Source organism: Scyliorhinus torazame, chromosome 1 (genome assembly GCF_047496885.1).
Source record: "Scyliorhinus torazame isolate Kashiwa2021f chromosome 1, sScyTor2.1, whole genome shotgun sequence".
NCBI lineage: Eukaryota > Metazoa > Chordata > Chondrichthyes > Carcharhiniformes > Scyliorhinidae > Scyliorhinus > Scyliorhinus torazame.
The window spans coordinates 232882076-232898051 of NC_092707.1; the positions used below are offsets into that span (position 1 = coordinate 232882076).

The window sequence follows — 15976 nt, forward strand, 5'->3', positions numbered from 1 at the left end:
CCGCCTAATATTATTATAATTAGCCTTCCCCCAATTTAGCACATTCATCCTCGGACCACTCTTATCCTTGTCCACCAGTACTTTAAAACTTACTGAATTGTGGTCACTGTTACCGAAATGCTCCCCTACTGAAACATCTACCACATGGCCGGGCTCATTCCCCAATACCAGGTCCAGTACCGCCCCTTCCCTAGTTGGACTGTTTACATTTTGTTTTAAGAAGCCCTCCTGGATGCTCCTTACAAACTCCGCCCCGTCTAAGCCCCTGGCACTAAGTGAGTCCCAGTCAATATTGGGGAAGTTGAAGTCTCCCATCACCACAACCCTGTTGTTTTTACTCTTTTCCAAAATCTGTCTACCTATCTGCTCCTCTATCTCCCGCTGGCTGTTGGGAGGCCTGTAGTATACCCCCAACATTGTGACTGCACCCTTCTTATTCCTGATCTCTACCCATATAGCCTCACTGCCCTCTGAGGTGTCCTCTCGCAGTATAGCTGTGATATTCTCCCGAACAAGTAGCGCAACTCCGCCTACCATTTTACATCCCCCTCTATCCCGCCTGAAACATCTAAATCCTGGAACGTTTAGCTGCCAATCCTGCCCTTCCCTCAACCAGGTCTCTGTAATGGCAACAACATCATAGTTCCAAGTACTAATCCAAGCTCTAAGTTCATCTGCCTTACCCGTAATGCTCCTTGCATTAAAACATATGCACTTCAGGCCACCAGACCCGCTGTGTTCAGCAACTTCTCCCCGTCTGCTCTGCCTCAGAGCCACACTGTCCCTATTCCCTAGTTCTCCCTCAATGCTCTCACCTTCTGACCTATTGCTCCCGTGCCCACCCCCCTGCCATACTAGTTTAAACCCTCCCGTGTGACACTAGCAAACCTAGTTTCAGTGCTACACTGAGGGAGCCATGCGATTCAGTGCTGCACTGAGGGAGCCACGCGATTCAGTGCTGCACTGAGGGAGCCATGCGATTCAGTGCTGCACTGAGGGAGCCATGCGATTCAGTACTGCACTGAGCGAGCAATGTGATTCGGTGCTGCACTGAGGGAACGATGTGATTCAGTGCTGTACTGAGTGAGCGATGCGATTCAGTGCTGCACTGAGGGAGCGATGTGATTCAGTGCTGCACTGAGGGATCGATGCGATTCAGTGCTGTACTGAGTGAGTGATGCGATTCAGTGCTACACTGAGGGAACGATGCGATTCAGTGCTGCACTGAGGGAGCGATGTGATTCAGTGCTGCACTGAGGGAGCGATGTGATTCGGTGCTGCACTGAGGGATCAATGCGATTCAGTGCTGCACTGAGGGAGCAATGCGAATCAGTGCTGCACTGAGGGAGCAATGTGAATCAGTGCTGCACTGAGGGAGCAATGTGATTCAGTGCTGTACTGAGGGAGCGATGTGATTCGGTGCTGCACTGAGTGAGCGATGTGATTCAGTGCAACACTGAGGGATCGATGCGATTCGGTGCTGCACTGAGGGAGCAATGTGATTCGGTGCTGTACTGAGTGAGCGATGCGATTCAGTGCTGCACTGACGGATCGATGCGATTCAGTGCTGTACTGAGTGAGTGATGCGATTCAGTGCTGCACTGAGGGAACAATGCGATTCAGTGCTGCACTGAGGGAGCGATGTGATTCAGTGCTGCACTGAGGGAGCGATGTGATTCGGTGCTGCACTGAGGGAGCGATGCGATTCGGTGCTGCACTGAGGGATCGATGCGATTCAGTGCTGTACTGAGTGAATGATGCGATTCAGTGCTGCACTGAGGGAGCGATGCGATTCAGTGCTGCACTGAGGGATCGATGCGATTCAGTGCTGTACTGAGTGAGTGATGCGATTCAGTGCTGCACTGAGGGAGCCATGCGATTCAGTGCTGCACTGAGGGAGCAATGTGATTCGGTGCTGCACTGAGGGAACGATGTGATTCAGTGCTGTACTGAGTGAGCGATGCGATTCAGTGCTGCACTGAGGGAGCGATGCGATTCAGTGCTGTACTGAGTGAGCGATGCGATTCGGTGCTGCACTGAGGGAGCGATGCGATTCAGTGCTGTACTGAGTGAGCGATGCGATTCAGTGCTGCACTGAGGGATCGATGCGATTCAGTGCTGTACTGAGTGAGCGATGCGATTCAGTGCTGCACTGAGGGAACGATGCGATTCAGTGCTGCACTGAGGGAGCGATGTGATTCAGTGCTGCACTGAGGGAGCGATGTGATTCGGTGCTGCACTGAGGGATCAATGCGATTCAGTGCTGCACTGAGGGAGCAATGCGAATCAGTGCTGCACTGAGGGAGCAATGTGATTCAGTGCTGTACTGAGGGAGCGATGTGATTCGGTGCTGCACTGAGTGAGCGATGTGATTCAGTGCTACACTGAGGGAGCGATGCGATTCAGTGCTGCACTGAGGGATCGATGCGATTCGGTGCTGCACTGAGGGAGCAATGTGATTCGGTGCTGTACTGAGTGAGCGATGCGATTCAGTGCTGCACTGACGGATCGATGCGATTCAGTGCTGTACTGAGTGAGTGATGCGATTCAGTGCTGCACTGAGGGAACGATGCGATTCAGTGCTGCACTGAGGGAGCGATGTGATTCAGTGCTGCACTGAGGGAGCGATGTGATTCGGTGCTGTACTGAGGGAGCGATGCGATTCGGTGCTGTACTGAGGGAGCGATGCGATTCGGTGCTGCACTGAGGGAGCGATGCGATTCGGTGCTGCACTGAGGGATCAATGCGATTCAGTGCTGTACTGAGTGAATGATGCGATTCAGTGCTGCACTGAGGGAGCGATGCGATTCAGTGCTGCACTGAGGGATCGATGCGATTCAGTGCTGTACTGAGTGAGTGATGCGATTCAGTGCTGCACTGAGGGAGCGATGCGAATCAGTGCTGTACTGAGTGAGTGATGCGATTCAGTGCTGCACTGACGGATCGATGCGATTCAGTGCTACACTGAGGGAGCGATGCGATTCGGTGCTGCACTGAGGGATCAATGCGATTCAGTGCTGTACTGAGTGAATGATGCGATTCAGTGCTGCACTGAGGGAGCGATGCGATTCAGTGCTGCACTGAGGGATCGATGCGATTCAGTGCTGTACTGAGTGAGTGATGCGATTCAGTGCTGCACTGAGGGAGCGATGCGAATCAGTGCTGTACTGAGTGAGCGATGCGATTCAGTGCTGCACTGACGGATCGATGCGATTCAGTGCTACACTGAGGGAGCGATGCGAATCAGTGCTGCACTGAGGGAGTGATGCGATTCAGTGCTGCACTGAGGGAACGATGTGATTCGGTGCTGTACTGAGTGAGTGATGCGATTCAGTGCTGCACTGAGGGAACGATGCGATTCAGTGCTGCACTGAGGGAGCGATGTGATTCAGTGCTGCACTGAGGGAGCGATGTGATTCAGTGCTGCACTGAGGGAGCGATGCGATTCGGTGCTGCACTGAGGGAGCGATGCGATTCGGTGCTGCACTGAGGGAGCGATGCGATTCGGTGCTGCACTGAGGGATCGATGCGATTCAGTGCTGTACTGAGTGAATGATGCGATTCAGTGCTGCACTGAGGGAGCGATGCGATTCAGTGCTGCACTGAGGGATCGATGCGATTCAGTGCTGCACTGAGGGATCGATGCGATTCGGTGCTGCACTGAGGGAGCAATGTGATTCGGTGCTGTACTGAGTGAGCGATGCGATTCAGTGCTGCACTGACGGATCGATGCGATTCAGTGCTGTACTGAGTGAGTGATGCGATTCAGTGCTGCACTGAGGGAACGATGCGATTCAGTGCTGCACTGAGGGAGCGATGTGATTCAGTGCTGCACTGAGGGAGCGACGTGATTCGGTGCTGCACTGAGGGAGCGATGCGATTCGGTGCTGCACTGAGGGAGCGATGCGATTCGGTGCTGCACTGAGGGATCGATGCGATTCAGTGCTGTACTGAGTGAATGATGCGATTCAGTGCTGCACTGAGGGAGCGATGCGATTCAGTGCTGCACTGAGGGAGCGATGCGATTCAGTGCTGTACTGAGTGAGTGATGCGATTCAGTGCTGCACTGAGGGAGCCATGCGATTCAGTGCTGCACTGAGGGAGCCATGCGATTCAGTGCTGCACTGAGGGAGCAATGTGATTCGGTGCTGCACTGAGGGAACGATGTGATTCAGTGCTGTACTGAGTGAGCGATGCGATTCAGTGCTGCACTGAGGGAGCGATGCGATTCAGTGCTGTACTGAGTGAGCGATGCGATTCGGTGCTGCACTGAGGAAGCGATGTGATTCAGTGCTGTACTGAGTGAGCGATGCGATTCAGTGCTGCACTGAGGGATCGATGCGATTCAGTGCTGTACTGAGTGAGTGATGCGATTCAGTGCTGCACTGAGGGAACGATGCGATTCAGTGCTGCACTGAGGGAGCAATGTGATTCAGTGCTGCACTGAGGGAGCGATGTGATTCGGTGCTGCACTGAGGGATCAATGCGATTCAGTGCTGCACTGAGGGAGCAATGCGAATCAGTGCTGCACTGAGGGAACAATGTGATTCAGTGCTGTACTGAGGGAGCGATGTGATTCGGTGCTGCACTGAGTGAGCGATGTGATTCAGTGCTACACTGAGGGAGCGATGCGATTCAGTGCTGCACTGAGGGATCGATGCGATTCGGTGCTGCACTGAGGGAGCAATGTGATTCGGTGCTGTACTGAGTGAGCGATGCGATTCAGTGCTGCACTGACGGATCGATGCGATTCAGTGCTGTACTGAGTGAGTGATGCGATTCAGTGCTGCACTGAGGGAACGATGCGATTCAGTGCTGCACTGAGGGAGCGATGTGATTCAGTGCTGCACTGAGGGAGCGACGTGATTCGGTGCTGCACTGAGGGAGCGATGCGATTCGGTGCTGCACTGAGGGAGCGATGCGATTCGGTGCTGCAGTGAGGGAGCGATGCGATTCGGTGCTGCACTGAGGGATCGATGCGATTCAGTGCTGTACTGAGTGAATGATGCGATTCAGTGCTGCACTGAGGGAGCGATGCGATTCAGTGCTGCACTGAGGGATCGATGCGATTCAGTGCTGTACTGAGTGAGTGATGCGATTCAGTGCTGCACTGAGGGAACGATACGATTCAGTGCTGCACTGAGGGATCAATCTGATTCAGTGCTGCACTGAGGGAGCGATGTGATTCGGTGCTGCACTGAGGGAGCGATGCGATTCAGTGCTGCACTGAGGGAGCGATGCGATTCAGTGCTGCATTGAGGGTGCGATGTGATTCAGTGCTGCACTGAGGGAACGATGTGACTCGGTGCTGCACTGAGGGAGCGATGCGAATCAGTGCTGTACTGAGTGAGTGATGCGATTCAGTGCTGCACTGAGGGAACGATGTGATTCGGTGCTGTACTGAGTGAGTGATGCGATTCAGTGCTGCACTGAGGGAACGATGCGATTCAGTGCTGCACTGAGGGAGCGATGTGATTCAGTGCTGCACTGCGGGAGCGATGTGATTCGGTGCTGCACTGAGGGAGCGATGCGATTCGGTGCTGCACTGAGGGAGCGATGCGATTCGGTGCTGCACTGAGGGAGCGATGCGATTCGGTGCTGCACTGAGGGATCGATGCGATTCAGTGCTGTACTGAGTGAATGATGCGATTCAGTGCTGCACTGAGGGAGCGATGCGATTCAGTGCTGCACTGAGGGAACGATGCGATTCAGTGCTGCACTGAGGGATCAATCTGATTCGGTGCTGCACTGAGGGAGCGATGTGATTCGGTGCTGCACTGAGGGAGCGATGCGATTCAGTGCTGCACTGAGGGAGCGATTCGATTCAGTGCTGCACTGAGGGAACGATGTGACTCGGTGCTGCACTGAGGGAGCGATGCGAATCAGTGCTGTTCTGAGTGAGTGATGCGATTCAGTGCTGCACTGAGGGAACGATGCGATTCAGTGCTGCACTGAGGGAGCGATGCGAATCAGTGCTGCACTGAGGGAGCGATGTGATTCAGTGCTGCACTGAGGGAGCGATGTGATTCAGTGCTGCACTGAGGGAGCGATGTGATTCAGTGCTGCACTGAGGGAGCAATGTGATTCAGTGCTGCACTGAGGGAGTGATGTGATTTGGTGCTGCACTGAGGGAGCGATGCGATTCAGTGCTGCACTGAGGGAGCGATGTGATTCGGTGCTGCACTGAGGGAGCGATGTGATTCAGTGCTGCACTGAGGAAGCGATGTGATTCGGTGCTGCAGTGAGGGAGCGATGCGATTCAGTGCTGCACTGAGGGAGCGATGTGATTCGGTGCTGCACTGAGGGAGCGATGCGATTCAGTGCTGCACTGAGTGAGCGATGTGATTCAGTGATGCACTGAGGGATCAATGCGATTCAGTGCTGCACGGAGGGAGCGGTGTGATTCAGTACTGCACTGAGGGAGCAATGTGATTCAGTGCTGTACCGAGTGAGTGATGCGATTCAGTGCTGCACTGAGGGATCGATGCAATTCAGTGCTGTACCGAGTGAGTGATGCAATTCAGTGCTGCACTGAGGGAACGATGCGATTTGGTGCTGTACCGAGTGAGTGATGCGATTCAGTGCTGCACTGAGGGAGCGATGTGATTCAGCGCTGCACTGAGGGAGGGATGTGATTCAGCGCTGCACTGACGGAGCGCTGTGATTCAGTGCTGCACTGAGGGAGCGATGTGATTCAGTCCTGCACTGAGGGAGCGATGTGATTCAGCGCTGCACTGAGGGAGGGATATGATTCAGCGCTGCACCGACGGAGCGCTGTGATTCAGTGCTGCACTGAGGGTGCGCTGTGATTCAGTGCTGCACTGAGGGAGCAATGCGATTCAGTGCTACACTGACGGAGCGATGTGATTCAGTGCTCTCCGGAGGAAACAATGCGATTCCGTGCTACACTGAGGGACCGATGCAATTCAGCGCTGTACTGAGGGTGCGATGCGAGTCAGCGCTGCACTGAGGGAGCGGTGTGCATTAGCGCTGTGCTGAAGGAGCGATGTGATTCGGTGCTACACTGAGGGTGCGATGTGATTCAGTGCCATACTGAGGGAGCGATGCGATTCGGTGCTGTACGGAGGGAACGATGCTATTCGGTGCTACACTGAGGGTGCGATGCAATTCGGTGCTGCACTGAGGGAGCGATGTGATTCAGTGCTGCACTGAGGGAACAATGCTATTCGGTGCTGCACTGAGGGAACGATGCTATTCGGTGCTACACTGAGGGTGCGATGCGATTCGGTGCTGCACTGATGGAGCGATGCGATTCGGTGCTGCACTGAGGGAACGATGTGATTCGGTGCTGCACTGAGGGAGCGATGTGATTCGGTGCTGCACTGAGGGAGCAATGCGATTCAGTGCTGCACTGAGGGAGCGATGCGATTCAGTGCTGCACTGAGGGAGCGATGCGATTCAGTGCTGCACTGAGGGAGCGATGCGATTCAGTGCTGCACTGAGGGATCGATGCGATTCAGTGCTGTACTGAGTGAGTGATGCGATTCAGTGCTGCACTGAGGGAACAATGCGATTCAGTGCTGCACTGAGGGATCGATGCGATTCAGTGCTGCACTGAGGGATCGATGCGATTCAGTGCGGCACTGAAGGAGCGATGCGATTCAGTGCTGCACTGAGGGAGCGATGTGATTCGGTGCTGCACTGAGGGAGCGATGCGATTCGGTGCTGCACTGAGGGAGCGATGCGATTCAGTGCTGCACTGAGGGAGCGATGCGATTCAGTGCTGCACTGAAGTAGCGATGTGATTCAGTGCTGCACTGAGGGAGCGATGTGATTCAGTGCTGTACGGAGGGAACAATGCGATTCGGTGCTGCACTGAGGGAGCGATGTGATTCAGCGCTGCACTGAGGGAGCCATGCGATTCAGTGCTGCACTGAGGGAGTGATGTGATTCAGCGCTGCACTGAGGGAGTGATGTGATTCAGTGCTGTACGGAGGGAATGATGCGATTCAGTGCTACACTGAGGGAGCCATGTGATTCAGCGCAGCACTGAGGGATCGATGCGATTCAGTGCTACACTGAGGGAGCGATGTGAATCAGTGCTGTACGGAGGGAACAATGCGATTCAGTGCTGCACTGAGGGAGCCATGCGATTCAACAAAGAACAAAGAAATGTACAGCACAGGAACAGGCCCTTCGGCCCTCCAAGCCCGTGCCGACCATACTGCCCGACTAAACTACAATCTTCTACACTTCCTGGGTCCGTATCCTTCTATTCCCATCCTATTCATATATTTGTCAAGATGCCCCTTAAATGTCCCTCTCGTCCCTGCTTCCACTACCTCCTCCGGTAGTGAGTTCCAGGCACCCACTACCCTCTGCGTAAAAAACTTGCCTCGTACATCTACTCTAAACCTTGCCCCTCTCACCTTAAACCTATGCCCCCTAGAAATTGACCCCTCTACCCTGGGGAAAAGCCTCTGACTATCCACTCTGTCTATGCCCCTCATAATGTTGTATACCTCTATCAGGTCGCCCCTCAACCTCCTTCGTTCCAGTGAGAACAAACCGATTTTATTCAATCGCTCCTCATACTTATGCCCTCCATACCAGGCAACATCCTGGTAAATCTCTTCTGCACCCTCTCTAAAGCCTCCACATCCTTCTGGTAGTGTGGCAACCAGAATTGAACACTATACTCCAAGTGTGGCCTAACTAAGGTTCTATACAGCTGCAACATGACTTGCCAATTCTTATACTCAATGCCCCGGCCAATGAAGGCAAGCATGCCGTATGCCTTCTTGACTACCTTCTCCACCTGTGTTGCCCCTTTCAATGACCTGTGGACCTGTACTCCTAGATCTCTTTGACTTTCAATACTCTTGAGGGTTCTACCATTCACTGTATATTCCCTACCTGCATTAGCCCTTCCAAAATGCATTACCTCACATTTGTCCGGATTAAACTCCATCTGCCATCTCTCCGCCCAAGTCTCCAGACAATCTAAATCCTGCTGTATCCTCAGACAGTCCTCATCGCTATCCGCAATTCCACGAACATTTGTGTCGTCTGCAAACTTACTAATCAGACCAGTTACATTTTCCTCCAAATCATTTATATATACTACAAAGAGCAAAGGTCCCAGCACTGATCCCTGTGGAACACCACTGGTCACAGCCCTCCAATTAGAAAAGCATCCCTCCATTGCTACCCTCTGCCTTCTATGGCCTAGCCAGTTCTGTATCCACCTTGCCAGTTCACCCCTGATCCTGTGTGACTTCACCTTTGTACTAGTCTACCATGAGGGACCTTGTCAAAGGCCTTACTGAAGTCCATATAGACAACACCTACGGCCCTACCTGCATCAATCATCTTAGTGACCTCCTCGAAAAACTCTATCAAGTTAGTGAGACACGACCTCCCCTTCACAAAACCGTGCTGCCTCTCACTAATATGTCCATTTGCTTCCAAATGGGAGTAGATCCTGTCTCGAAGAATTCTCTCCAGTAATTTCCCTACCACTGAAGTAAGGCTCACCGGCCTGTAATTCCCGGGATTATCCTTGCTACCCTTCTTAAACAGAGGAACAACATTGGCTATTCTCCAGTCCTCCGGGACATCCCCTGAAGACAGCGAGGATCCAAAGATTTCTGTCAAGGCCTCAGCAATTTCCTCTCCAGCCTCCTTCAGTATTCTGGGGTAGATCCCATCAGGCCCTGGGGACTTATCTACCTTAATATTTTTTAAGACACCCAACACCTCGTCTTTGTGGATCACAATGTGACCCAGGCTATCTACACCCCCTTCTCCAGACTCAACATCTACCAATTCCTTCTCTTTGGTGAATACTGATGCAAAGTATTCATTTAGTACCTCGCCCATTTCCTCTGGCTCCACACATAGATTCCCTTGCCTATCCTTCAGTGGGCCAACCCTTTCCCTGGCTACCCTCTTGCTTTTTATGTACGTGTAAAAAGCCTTGGGATTTTCCTTAACCCTATTTGCCAATGACTTTTCGTGACCCCTTCTAGCCCTCCTGACTCCTTGCTTAAGTTCCTTCCTACTTTCCTTATATGCCACACAGGCTTCGTCTGTTCCCAGCCTTTTAGCCCTGACAAATGCCTCCTTTTTCTTTTTGACGAGGCCTACAATATCACTCGTCATCCAAGGTTCCCGAAAATTGCCGTATTTATCTTTCTTCCTCACAGGAACATGCCGGTCCTGTATTTCTTTCAACTGACACTTGAAAGCCTCCCACATGTCAGATGTTGATTTGCCCTCAAACATCCGCCCCCAATCTATGTTCTTCAGTTCCCGCCTAATATTATTATAATTAGCCTTCCCCCAATTTAGCACATTCATCCTCGGACCACCTTATCCTTGTCCACCAGTACTTTAAAACTTACTGAATTGTGGTCACTGTTACCGAAATGCTCCCCTACTGAAACATCTACCACCTGGCCGAGCTCATTCCCCAATACCAGGTCCAGTACCGCCCCTTCCCTAGTTGGACTGTTTACATTTTGTTTTAAGAAGCCCTCCTGGATGCTCCTTACAAACTCCGCCCCGTCTAAGCCCCTGGCACTAAGTGAGTCCCAGTCAATATTGGGGAAGTTGAAGTCTCCCATCACCACAACCCTGTTGTTTTTACTCTTTTCCAAAATCTGTCTACCTATCTGCTCCTCTATCTCCCGCTGGCTGTTGGGAGGCCTGTAGTATACCCCCAACATTGTGACTGCACCCTTCTTATTCCTGATCTCTACCCATATAGCCTCACTGCCCTCTGAGGTGTCCTCTCGCAGTATAGCTGTGATATTCTCCCGAACAAGTAGCGCAACTCCGCCTACCCTTTTACATCCCCCTCTATCCCGCCTGAAACATCTAAATCCTGGAACGTTTAGCTGCCAATCCTGCCCTTCCCTCAACCAGGTCTCTGTAATGGCAACAACATCATAGTTCCAAGTACTAATCCAAGCTCTAAGTTCATCTGCCTTACCCGTAATGCTCCTTGCATTAAAACATATGCACTTCAGGCCACCAGACCCGCTGTGTTCAGCAACTTCTCCCCGTCTGCTCTGCCTCAGAGCCACACTGTCCCTATTCCCTAGTTCTCCCTCAATGCTCTCACCTTCTGACCTATTGCTCCCGTGCCCACCCCCCTGCCATACTAGTTTAAACCCTCCCGTGTGACACTAGCAAACCTAGTTTCAGTGCTACACTGAGGGAGCCATGCGATTCAGTGCTGCACTGAGGGAGCGATGTGATTCAGTGCTGCACTGAGGGAGCCACGCGATTCAGTGCTGCACTGAGGGAGCCATGCGATTCAGTGCTGCACTGAGGGAGCCATGCGATTCAGTGCTGCACTGAGGGAGCGATGTGATTCATTGCTGCACTGAGGGAGCGATGTGATTCAGTGCTACACTGAGGGAGCGATGTGATTCAGTGCTGTACGGAGGGAACGATGCGATTCGGTGCTGCACTGAGTGAGCAATGTGATTCAGTGCTGCACTGAGGGATCAATGCGATTCAGCGCTGCACTGAGGGAGCGATGTGATTCGGTGCTGCACTGAGTGAGCGATGTGATTCGGTGATGCACTGAGGGATCAATGCGAATCAGTGCTGCACTGAGGGAGCAATGTGATTCAGTGCTGCACTGAGGGAGCGATGCGATTCAGTGCTGCACTGAGGGATCGATGCGATTCGGTGCTGCACTGAGTGAGCGATGCGATTCAGTGCTGCACTGTGGGAGCGATGCGATTCAGTGCTGCACTGTGGGATCGATGCGATTCAGTGCTGTACTGAGTGAGTGATGCGATTCAGTGCTGCACTGAGGGAACAATGCGATTCAGTGCTGCACTGAGAGAGCGATGTGATTCAGTGCTGCACTGAGGGAGCGATGTGATTCGGTGCTGCACTGAGGGAGCGATGCGATTCGGTGCTGCACTGAGGGAGCAATGCGATTCGGTGCTGCACTGAGGGAGCGATGCGATTCAGTGCTGCACTGAGGGATCGATGCGATTCGGTGCTGCACTGAGTGAGTGATGCGATTCAGTGCTGCACTGAGGGATCGATGCGATTCAGTGCTGTACTGAGTGAGTGATGCGATTCAGTGCTGCACTGAGGGAACGATGCGATTCAGTGCTGCACTGAGGGAACGATGCGATTCAGTGCTGCACTGAGGGATCAATCTGATTCGGTGCTGCACTGAGGGAGCGATGTGATTCGGTGCTGCACTGAGGGAGCGATGCGATTCAGTGCTGCACTGAGGGAGCGATGCGATTCAGTGCTGCATTGAGGTAGCGATGTGATTCAGTGCTGCACAGAGGGAGAGATGTGATTCGGTGCTGCACTGAGGGAACGATGCGACTCGGTGCTGCACTGAGGGAGCGATGCGAATCAGTGCTGTACTGAGTGAGTGATGCGATTCAGTGCTGCACTGAGGGAACGATGCGATTCAGTGCTGCACTGAGGGAGCGATGCGAATCAGTGCTGCACTGAGGGAGCGATGTGATTCAGTGCTGCACTGAGGGAGCGATGTGATTCAGTGCTGCACTGAGGGAGCGATGTGATTCAGTGCTGCACTGAGGGAGCGATGTGATTCAGTGCTGCACTGAGGGAGCAATGTGATTCAGTGCTGCACTGAGGGAGCGGTGTGATTCGGTGCTGCACTGAGGGAGCGATGCGATTCAGTGCTGCACTGAGGGAGCGATGCGATTCAGTGCTGCACTGAGGGAGCGATGTGATTCGGTGCTGCACTGAGGGAGCGATGCGATTCAGTGCTGCACTGAGGGAGCGATGTGATTCAGTGCTGCACTTAGGGAGCGATATGATTCAGTGATGCACTGAGGGAACAATGCGATTCGGTGCTGCACTTGAGGGAGCGATGCGATTCAGTGCTGCACTGAGGGATCAATGCGATTCAGTGCTGCACGGAGGGAGCGATGTGATTCAGTGCTGTACCGAGTGAGTGATGCGATTCAGTGCTGCACTGAGGGATCGATGCAATTCAGTGCTGTACCGAGTGAGTGATGCGATTCAGTGCTGCACTGAGGGAACGATGCGATTCGGTGCTGTACCGAGTGAGTGATGCGATTCAGCGCTGCACTGAGGGAGGGATGTGATTCAGCGCTGCACTGACGGAGCGCTGTGATTCAGTGCTGCACTGAGGGTGCGCTGTGATTCAGTGCTGCACTGAGGGAGCAATGCGATTCAGTGCTACACTGACGGAGCGATGTGATTCAGTGCTCTCCGGAGGAAACAATGCGATTCCGTGCTACACTGAGGGACCGATGCAATTCAGCGCTGTACTGAGGGTGCGATGCGAGTCAGCGCTGCACTGAGGGAGCGGTGTGCATTGCGCTGTGCTGAAGGAGCGATGTGATTCGGTGCTACACTGAGGGTGCGATGTGATTCAGTGCCATACTGAGGGAGCGATGCGATTCGGTGCTGTACGGAGGGAACGATGCTATTCGGTGCTACACTGAGGGTGCGATGCAATTCGGTGCTGCACTGAGGGAGCGATGTGATTCAGTGCTGCACTGAGGGAACAATGCTATTCGGTGCTGCACTGAGGGAACGATGCTATTCGGTGCTACACTGAGGGTGCGATGCGATTCGGTGCTGCACTGATGGAGCGATGCGATTCGGTGCTGTACGGAGGGAACGATTCTATTCGGTGCTGCACTGAGTGAGCGATGTGATTCGGTGCTGCACTGAGGGATCGATGCGATTCAGTGCTGCACTGAGGGAGCGATGCGATTCAGTGCTGCACTGAGGGAGCGATGCGATTCAGTGCTGCACTGAGGGAGCGATGTGATTCAGTGCTGCACTGAGGGAGCGATGTGATTCGGTGCTGCACTGAGGGAGCGATGCGATTCAGTGCTGCACTGAGGGAGCGATGCGATTCAGTGCTGCACTGAGGGAGCGATGCGATTCAGTGCAGTACGGAGGGAACGATGTGATTCGGTGCTGCACTGAGGGAGCGATGCGATTCAGTGCTGCACTGAGGGAGCGATGTGATTCAGTGCTGCACTTAGGGAGCGATGTGATTCAGTGCTGCACTGAGGGAGCGATGTAATTCGGTGCTGCACTAAGGGAGCGATGCGATTCAGTGCTGCACTGAGGTAGCGATGTGATTCAGTGCTACACTGAGGGAGCGATGTGATTCAGCGCTGCACTGAGGGATCGATGCGATTCAGTGCTGTACTGAGTGAGTGATGCGATTCAGTGCTGCACTGAGGGAACAATGCGATTCGGTGCTGCACTTGAGGGAGCGATGCGATTCAGTGCTGCACTGAGGGTGCGCTGTGATTCAGTGCTGCACTGAGGGAGCAATGCGATTCAGTGCTACACTGACTGAGCGATGTGATTCAGTGCTCTCCGGAGGAAACAATGCGATTCCGTGCTACACTGAGGGACCGATGCAATTCAGCGCTGTACTGAGGGTGCGATGCGAGTCAGCGCTGCACTGAGGGAGCGGTGTGCATTAGCGCTGTGCTGAAGGAGCGATGTGATTCGGTGCTACACTGAGGGTGCGATGTGATTCAGTGCCATACTGAGGGAGCGATGCGATTCGGTGCTGTACGGAGGGAACGATGCTATTCGGTGCTACACTGAGGGTGCGATGCAATTCGGTGCTGCACTGAGGGAGCGATGTGATTCAGTGCTGCACTGAGGGAACAATGCTATTCGGTGCTGCACTGAGGGAACGATGCTATTCGGTGCTACACTGAGGGTGCGATGCGATTCGGTGCTGCACTGATGGAGCGATGCGATTCGGTGCTGTACGGAGGGAACGATTCTATTCGGTGCTGCACTGAGTGAGCGATGTGATTCGGTGCTGCACTGAGGGATCGATGCGATTCGGTGCTGCACTGAGGGAGCGATACGATTCAGTGCTGCACTGAGGGAGCGATGCGATTCAGTGCTGCACTGAGGGAGCGATGCGATTCAGTGCTGCACTGAGGGAGCGATGTGATTCAGTGCTGCACTGAGGGAGCGATGTGATTCGGTGCTGCACTGAGGGAGCGATGCGATTCAGTGCTGCACTGAGGGAGTGATGCGATTCAGTGCTGCACTGAGGGAGCGCTGCGATTCAGTGCTGCACTGAGGGTGCGCTGTGATTCAGTGCTGCACTGAGGGAGCAATGCGATTCAGTGCTACACTGACGGAGCGATGTGATTCAGTGCTCTCCGGAGGAAACAATGCGATTCCGTGCTACACTGAGGGACCGATGCAATTCAGCGCTGTACTGAGGGTGCGATGCGAGTCAGCGCTGGACTGAGGGAGCGGTGTGCATTAGCCCTGTGCTGAAGGAGCGATGTGATTCGGTGCTACACTGAGGGTGCGATGTGATTCAGTGCCATACTGAGGGAGCGATGCGATTCGGTGCTGTACGGAGGGAACGATGCTATTCGGTGCTACACTGAGGGTGCGATGCAATTCGGTGCTGCACTGAGGGAGCGATGTGATTCAGTGCTGCACTGAGGGAACAATGCTATTCGGTGCTGCACTGAGGGAACGATGCTATTCGGTGCTACACTGAGGGTGCGATGCGATTCGGTGCTGCACTGATGGAGCGATGCGATTCGGTGCTGCACTGAGGGAACGATGCGATTCGGTGCTGCACTGAGGGAGCGATGCGATTCAGTGCTGTACTGAGTGAGTGATGCGATTCAGTGCTGCACTGAGGGAGCGATGCGATTCAGTGCTGCACTGAGGGATCGATGCGATTCAGTGCTGTACTGAGTGAGTGATGCGATTCAGTGCTGCACTGAGGGAACAATGCGATTCAGTGCTGCACTGAGGGATCGATGCGATTCAGTGCGGCACTGAAGGAGCGATGCGATTCAGTGCTGCACTGAGGGATCGATGTGATTCGGTGCTGCACTGAGGGAGCGATGTGATTCAGTGCTGCACTGAGGGAACAATGCTATTCGGTGCTGCACTGAGGGAACGATGCTATTCGGTGCTACACTGAGGGTGCGATGCGATTCGGTGCTGCACTGATGGAGCG

General features: G+C 53.5%; 1 protein-coding gene across 7 annotated transcripts in view; it reads right to left on the reverse strand.

Annotated features, from left to right (window-relative positions):
- The window catches only part of LOC140419399 (unconventional myosin-VI-like), a 351457-nt gene that overhangs the window by 138785 nt on the left and 196696 nt on the right, over positions 1-15976 (reverse strand). The window lies entirely within an intron of this gene.